At 41.1% G+C, this 8,544-nt stretch overlaps 1 protein-coding gene across 1 annotated transcript in view; it reads right to left on the bottom strand.

Annotated features, from left to right (window-relative positions):
• Positions 1-8,544, bottom strand: part of ASPH (aspartate beta-hydroxylase) — a 294,530-nt gene that overhangs the window by 143,367 nt on the left and 142,619 nt on the right. The gene's annotated exons all lie outside the window — the stretch shown is intronic.

Here is an 8,544-nt window from a genome sequence, read left to right as displayed (position 1 = left end):
ATTGAACCAATACCAGGCAGTTTTGACTACTGTGCTGTGGCCTATTTATAAGTGACTCAGAAAGCTGCTAGTTTTAAGTGGGGCCCAGAACAACAGAAGGCTCTGCAATAGGTTCAGGCTGCTGTGCTTGTTGCTCTGCCACTTGGGCCATATGATCCGGCTGATCCAATGGTGCTTGAAGTGTCTGTAGTAGATAGAGATGCTATTTGGAGTCTTTGGCAGGTCCCTATTGGTGAATCGCAACACAGACCCTTGGGATTTTGGAGCAATGTCCTGCCATCCTCTACAGATAACTACTCTCCTTTTGAAAAACAGCTTTTAGCTTGTTATTGGGCTTTACTAGAGACAGAACGCCTAACCAAGTCACCATGAAACCTGAGCTGCCCATCATGAACTGGGTGTTGTCTGACTCACAGAGTCATAAAGTTGGACGTGCACAGCAGCACTCCATCACTAAATGGAAGTGGCACATCAGAGATCGGGCTTGAGCAGGACCTGAAGGCACAAGTAAGTTGCATGAGAAAGTGGCCCAAATGCCTATGGTCTCCACTCCAGTCACATTACCTTCTCTCTCCTAGTCTGCACCTATGGCCTCATGGGGAGTTGATAACGATCAGTTGACTGAGGAAGAGAAAACTCATGCCTGGTTTACAGATGGTTCTGCACGTTATGCAGGCACCACTTGAAAGTGGATAGCAGCAGCACTGCAGCCCCTTTCTGGGACTTCCTTGGACAGTGGTGAAGGGAAATCCTCCCAATGGGCAGAACTTTGAGTGTATATGGCTGTTCACTTTGCATGGAATAAGAAATGGCCAGATGTGTGATTATATACAGATTCATGGGCTGTGGCTAATGGCTTGGCTGGATAGTCTGGGACTTGGAAGAAGCATGATTGGAAAATTGGTGACAAGGATGTATTGGAACAAGGTATGTGGATAGATTTCTCTGACTGGACCAAAGGCCTAAAGATATTTGTGTGTCATGTGAATGCCCACCAAAAGGTGACCTCGGCAGAGGAGGACTTCAACAATCAGGTGGATAGGATGGCACATTCAGTGGAAACCAGCCATCCTTTTTCCCTAGCTACTCCTGTGATTGCTCAATGGGCTCATGAACAAAGTGGCCATGGTGGCAGGGATGGAGGTTATGTATGGGCTCAGCAACATGGACTCCCACTTACCAAGGCTGATTTGGCTACTGCCACTGCTGAGTGCCCTATCTGCCAGCAGCAGAGACCAATACTGAAACCGCGATATGGATCCATTCCTCTGGGTGATCAGCCAACAACCTGGTGACAGGTTAATTACACTGGACCACTTCCATCATGGAAAGGACAGCGTTTTGTTCTTACTGGAATAGATACTTATTCTGGATATGGATTTGCCTTCCCTGGACACAATGCTTCTGCCAAAACTACCATCTGTGGACTTACAGAATACCTTATCCACCATCATAGTATCCCACACAGCAATGCTTCAGATCAAGGGGCTCACTTCACAGCAAATGAAATGTGGCAATGGGCCTATGCTTATGGAATTCACTGGTCTTACCATGTTCCCCATCATCCTGAAGCATCTGGCTTGATAGAATGATAGAATGGCCTCCTGAAAACACAATTATGGAGCCAGCTAGGTGGCAATAGGAGCTCTGGTAGCATAGTGCCTAAGGCACTTGACTGCTAACCAGAAGGCTGGTGGTTCAAACCCACCAACCACTCCTTGGAAGGTTGGGCAATCTACTTCTGTAGTGATACTGCCTCGGCAACCCAAGGAGGGGTCACTATGAGTCAGGGCTGACTGGATGGCACATAACAACAACAACAACAACAGGTGGCAATACCTTGAAGGGTTAGGGCAATATTCTCCAGGAGGCTGTATATGCTGTAAACCAGTGTCCAATATATGGTTCTGTTTCTCCAATAGCCAGGATTCATGGGTCCAGGAACCAAAGGGTAGAAACAGGAGTGGTACCACTCACTATTACCCCTAGTGACCCACTCAAAGAATTTTTGCTTCCTGTCCCTGCTACTCTATGCTCTGTGGGTCTGGAGATCTTAGTCCCAAAAGGAGGAACACTCCCACCTGGAGACATGATACTGATTGCACTGAACTGGAAATTATGAATGTCAGCTAGCCATTTTGGCTTCCTCATGCCTCTGGATCAACAGACAAATAAGGGTTTTATTGTACTATCTGGTGTGATAGATCCTAATTACCAAGGGGAAATGTGAGTGACAATACATAATGGAGGTAAAGAAGAATATGTCTGGAACACAGGAGATTCTTCAGGATGTCACTTAGTACTACCATGCCCTGTGATTAAAGTCAATGGAAAATTATAGCAACCTAATTCTGATATAACTACTAATGGCCCAGATCCTTCAGGAATGAAGGTTTGGGTCACCTCACCAGGTAAAGAACCATGACCAGCTGAGGTGCTTGCTGAGAGCAAGGGAAATACAGAATGGATGGTGCAAGAAGGTAGTTCTGAATATCAGCTATGACCACGTGACCAGTTGTAGAAACGAGGACTCCGATTGTTACATTTCTTCATTGTATCAAGTATGTTTGTTTCCTTCTGTTACGAACTGTGAAATATAAATAAGGTTAATGCATTTTGGTTGTATGTGTGTTAGCATATCATGCTAGGTGCAGATATGACTTTATAATTGTCCTTATTTAGAGATTATATATGGTTAAGAAGATGTGTACAACTACCAAGTTGACAAGGGGTGGACTGTGATGGGCTGGACCACAATTCTGTGTGGTTTAAGCAATTGTTATGTGGGTTGTTCCAATGATGGAATCAGATGTCTATGTATTGAGCAGCCAATCCATTGAAAGGGAGTTTTCCTAGGGGTGTGGCCTGCTTCCAGTATATTTATGGACATCCTGAGAAAAGAGACATTCTTCTGTGGATTGGGATTCTGTTGTGCTGCCTACAACTGTCTGTGAGTGAACAATCCACCATTTAGCCTGGAAATCTTGGATTTGTCATTTGTTGGAGTCAATAGCCAGTATGCTGCCTGCCAATCTTGAGCTCATCATCCCCTGCAGGAGCATGAGTCAGCAAAAACCTCCAGCTTGAGGTTTGATCGAAGACCTTTGGACTTGTAATCTTCTATAAGTGTGTGAGCCATTTTCCTAAGATAAATTTCTCTTTCTCTCTCTATAAGCTTTACTGGTTTTGTTCCTCTAGAGAATCCAGTCTAATACAGTTTCTGAGGCAGTAAATCTTTATAGAAGTAGATTACTCAATCTTCCTTCCATGGAGTGACAAATGTACTTAGGATTTGAAATGAGTTTGGAATTTACAATATAAGTTGCTGCACATTGTCCTTAAGAGATTAATTTATCTAGTAGTGAATAGTTTGTGGAGGAGAGAAACCATAAAATAGATGCCTTTAATCACCTCAGGAATATTTTCTTCTTATTTTTTATGACAAGAGCTCAACAAAAGTTCTTCCAGGCAAGCCCAGAATGGGTCCATGGCATTGAACCATTAAAGGCTGAACACTTATGTGTGCAGGGCATAGCCAGGGCCTGGTGGAAAAAGGCAAAAAGTTGAACAATATGTTGTTGTTGTTGTTGTTAGGTGACGTCAAGTTATCTACGACTAATAGTGACCCTATGCACAGCAGAACAAAACTGCCCAGTCTTGTGCTAGCCCCATGATCCTTGCTGAATCCATCGTTGCAGCCACTGTGCCCATCCATCTCATTGAGAGCCTTCCCCTTCCTCGCTGAACCTCTACTTTACCAAGCATGATATACTTCTCCAGGGAATGGTTCCTTCTGACAACATGACCAAAGAAGGTGAGATGAAGTTTGGCCATTTTCGCTTCCAAGGAGCAATCCAGCTACACTTCTTCCAGGACAGATTTGTTAGTCCTTTTAGCAGACCATGGTACTCTTGGCATTCTTATCCAACACCACAGCTCAAAAGCATCAATTCTTCTTCAGCTTCCTTATTCACTGTTCAGCTCTCACATGCATGAGAGGTGATTGAAAATACCATGGCTTGGGTTAGGCACACCTTAGTCTTCAAGGAGACATCTTTGCTCTTCACCACTTGAAAGAGGTCTTCTGCAGTAGATTTGCCCAATGCAATACTTTATCAAGACTTTGTCTTGACTGCTGCTTCCAATACAGTGGAACACATTTGCTTTTCATTATCGGTCTACTGTTTCCAAAAATCTTTATCCCAGATAGGAATATACTGTTATTTAAATGATTTGTCCAAAAGCCTCAGATATTTTATAACCCATGCATGATGAGGGATAAATTAGTTGCACCAGTTAAGCAGCAAAAACCCCAGAGAGGACAATTTCCATCTTTGGTTGCTATGGTGAAGGTGGATGAAGAGTACAATGGGGTGAAGGTCTGAAGCAGCTTTCACCCAGAAGTAGTTCTTCCCTAGACAAAAGCTAGGGAGCCAGTCTCAGCCCTTCCCAGAAAGCATATTTGCATCATTGGAAAAGAATCTCCTTCCAACACTTGCAGCATCACTGCAGTAGTATTTAATGGTATCAGAAAAAGCTAGATCTCTGTGAGGCTGAGCTTTTCCCTCTTTCTGAGATATATGTGCTTGATGCCTCCTGCCTGACCTCCCAGGCACCACTTGCTGCTTGTGCTGAATTTTCTGTTAGAAACTTAAAAGTCCTTCATCCTACTAAAAACCAAACTCAGTGTCGTCGAGAGGGATCTGACTAATAGCCACCCCTCCTTGGGTTTCTGAGGCAGTATCACTACAGAAGTAGATTGCCCAATCTTTCTTCCAAGGACCCAGCAATCTCCACCCTTGTCTATGTCACTGCTAACCAGATTCAGTTACAGCAAAGGACTATAGTATCTGAGTGGATGAAGGAGAAAAAAGAACATTCTAGCAAAGGAAAAAACCATGAGTAGCATCACATGGCTTTAGGGATAAGTGGCAGACTAATTTGATAGCCACAATGTAATAAAATTGCCCAAGTGAAACAAGAGATAATTTGATTTATTTTCACTATTATTAGTAATTTCCATTGTCAACACATATTTGACTTTTAAGTGAAAAACATATAAATAAATGGCAAGAATTACTACTGTAAATGCCAGTATAACCTACCATTGTATTGGAAAAATGAAAAATGCTATGGGGAACAGCTCTGTAATCAGACTAATGTAATTTTCAGTAATACATTTTTCAAACTAATGTACTCTCCAAATTAAAGTCTTGTTTAAATAAATGAATACATTCAACTACCCACAGCACTGCCCTTTAATAGCACATTTTTCGAAAGCTTAATTTTAAGCTGGTTTAAGCTTATGTGACTAGTATATTAATTCTTAATGTGCCTTAATATACAAATAGACAATATGTGAATAAACAGTAAAGTGAATTACCCTGATTGAAAGGCAGAATTATATTTCCTATCATTATAAAAACAGTAAGATTTTTAATGAAAATTTTAAAACACAATAATATTGGAGGTTTTTTCCATTAAGAAACATATTTTACTCTCCTGATCATGTTGTCACAATCATTATGCAAATTAGCTTTGTAAAATGTTGAGTGCTCAATGGGAAACATTAGAATGGGATTTTAATGATAACTAAGAATTTGCTATTTTTGTCCTGTGGTGTGTTTGACTAAAGAGTCACTCTGGTGGAAACAGGTGTCCTGAATTATCACTTGTACTACAGTATTGTGGAAATTATGATGGAAAAAATTAAAACAAAGTAAATGTATTTCAACACAGCTTAAAAAAAGAGAAAAACTACTACTACACTGGCTGAGACTGGTAATATATGCTGAGCTTATTTAAATCTCCAAAATTGCTGTAATTAAACTTCTCTCTAAATCAGACTTGTATAAGAGTCATAAATCTCCTATAATTAACTTATCTGTAGAAGTAATCAGACAATAACTGCTGGCGTATTTTAGGAACCACTGTAACTCCTATAGTTGTTGAGTGTAATGACCATAATAAATCTTTTACAGCAGTTATCTCACAACCTCCCTTCACAGCTGCAAGGATGGGAGGGAGATTGTTTTTTTAAAGCTTTTCCATACATTGGTTTAAATGTGCTGTTGCTACATTGCTCATCTACCATATGGAATATTTAATTGCTTAGGTGTGGCAGTATGGCTTGAACCAAACCACCATCAACTTGTGCTATAGCATCTAGGTGGGCTGTTGGTACTAATAATGTGGAACACACAGTGTGTTAGAGACTGCTAAACACAATGAATGGAGTATTGGTGGTTCAGTGACAGAATTCTCACTTTCCCTGCAGGAGACCTGAGCTCAATTCCCAGCCAATGCTCGTCATGTGCACCCACCATCCGTTAGTGGAAGCTTGCAGGTTGCTATGATGCTGAGTAGGTTTCAACAGAACTTCCAGACTAAGATGGACTAGGAAAATAGGCCCTGATGATCTACTGAAAATCAGCCAATGAAAACCCTGTGGATCACAATGGTCTGATCAGCAACTGATCATGGGAATGCAACAGGACTGGGCAAAATTTGGTTCCATTGTGCATGAGGTCACCTTCAGTTGAAGGCAAACTCGATGGCAGCTGACAACTAAAGCAGCTGAAACACAGAAGACCTAACTAAATTGAACATGGAAGAATTATGTTCAAGACAATACAGGTATACTTTATTTTATTGTGCTTTGCTGTACTGCACTCTGCAAATACTGTGTTTTTTACAAATTGATGGTTTGGAGCAACCCTACGTCAAGCAAGTCTATTTTTCCAACAGCATGTTCTCCCTTCATGTCTCTGTGTTGTATTTTGGGAATTCTCAAAATATTGCATTTTTTTCTTAATGCTATTGCAAACTTAAGAGACTATGATATAGTGTAAACATAACTTTTATATGCAGCGTGAAACTGAAAAAAATTGTGTTGGTCACTTTATTGCAATATTCGCTTTACTGTGGTGGTCTGGAACTGAACCTACTATATATATCTCCAAGGTATGCTTGTAATGACTTGGATGAGCTCATGAACATCAATGGAAAGGACTCCAAGAGACTGAATGATTGCAGCTTTAAGACAGTGTCCCTGCAGCCCTGTACTACACTACTTACCTTAATAAGATGAATGAATGCTTTGAGGGAAGGAAAATGTTTCACACTACCCAGTCTTCCCAGCCAAAACTATATAGACCCATTGGAACAAAGGCTGTCCAATGTTTTCTCATATATTTTTATATTTTGAAATTGAAAAATATATAAAAGCAATAGATATTTTGGGAAATGTTCAAAGTCCTATAACAGAGCAGAGAACATCATTCTTCCACGTATCCACTCATGCACTCACTTGGTCCACCAACTGTGAATCTATAGGGCATCATAAATAAAGTTAATAGACAACCAATTCATCTATGTTTGCAAAATAAACATATTTTTTGCAACCAAAAAGGATGTAAGTAATAAAAATGAACTACTAAAAAAAAGGCATTAACAGGGGCTGGCTCTCAGCCTGATAGTTAACAAGATGTACATGCAGACCATTCAACCCAGGAGGACGCACCCACATACTCTATGGAAATACATCCCTTGGAGCAACAGACCACGGGGCACCAGAGGGGCAACATTCTCATGGAGATAATACAGGACAGAGAGGAGTGCAAAACTATGCACAGGGGGAGGGTTACTGGACAGGGAGGGGAGGAGATTGGGTTAGGGTTGGGCATGGTAAATGGGGAGTGAAACTAAATGTACACATAACATTGAATGTAAAACAAACTCTTAAAATAAAAAAAAAAATAATAAAATTTAAAAAGGGCATTAGTATTTCATTAAATCATTGAAATACTACTCAATATTCATCAGATTGGCAAAAATTAGGAAGATGGAAGATACCAAAGGGTTTGCTGAAAACAGAATATGGACCTTTGTTGTTGCTGTTGTTAGGTGCCGTTGAGTTGTTTCTGAATCATAGTGACCCTATGCACAGCAGAATGAGACACCACCCAATCCTGCGCCAGCTACATGATCCTTGCTATACTTGAGTCCATCGTTGAAGCCACTGTGTCAATCCATCCCATTGAAGGCCTTTCCCTCTTTTGTCTACCCTCCACTTTACCAAGCATGACATGCTTCTCCAGGGAATGGTCCCCTCTGACAACATGACCAAAGTAGGTGAGACGAAGTCTGGCCATTCTCACTTCCAAGGAGAATTTCGGCTGCACTTCCTCCAGGACAGATGTTAGTTCTTTTAGAAGTCCATGATACTTTCAGGATTCTTTGCCAGCACCACAACTCAAAAGCATCCACTCTTCTTCCTTATTCATTGTCCTGCTCTCACATGCATATGAGGTGATTGAAATTTCATGGCTTGTGTAAGGTACACCTTAGTCCTCAAGGAGACATCCTTGCTCCTCGGCACTTGAAAGAGTTCCTTTGCAGCCAATTTGCCCAGTACAAATTCTAATGTCCTGGCTACTGCTTCCACTGGCCTCGATTGTAGAACCAAGCAATATGAATTCTTTGATAACCTCAATCTTTTCTCATTTATTGTGATGCTTCTTATTGGTCCAGTTGTGAGGATTT

The sequence above is a fragment of the Orycteropus afer genome, unplaced genomic scaffold (assembly GCF_000298275.1).
Source record: "Orycteropus afer afer isolate SDZICR_OR568_19922 unplaced genomic scaffold, OryAfe1.0 scaffold00060, whole genome shotgun sequence".
NCBI classification, from domain to species: Eukaryota; Metazoa; Chordata; class Mammalia; order Tubulidentata; family Orycteropodidae; genus Orycteropus; species Orycteropus afer.
This window is presented reverse-complemented; position numbering and strand designations above follow the sequence as displayed.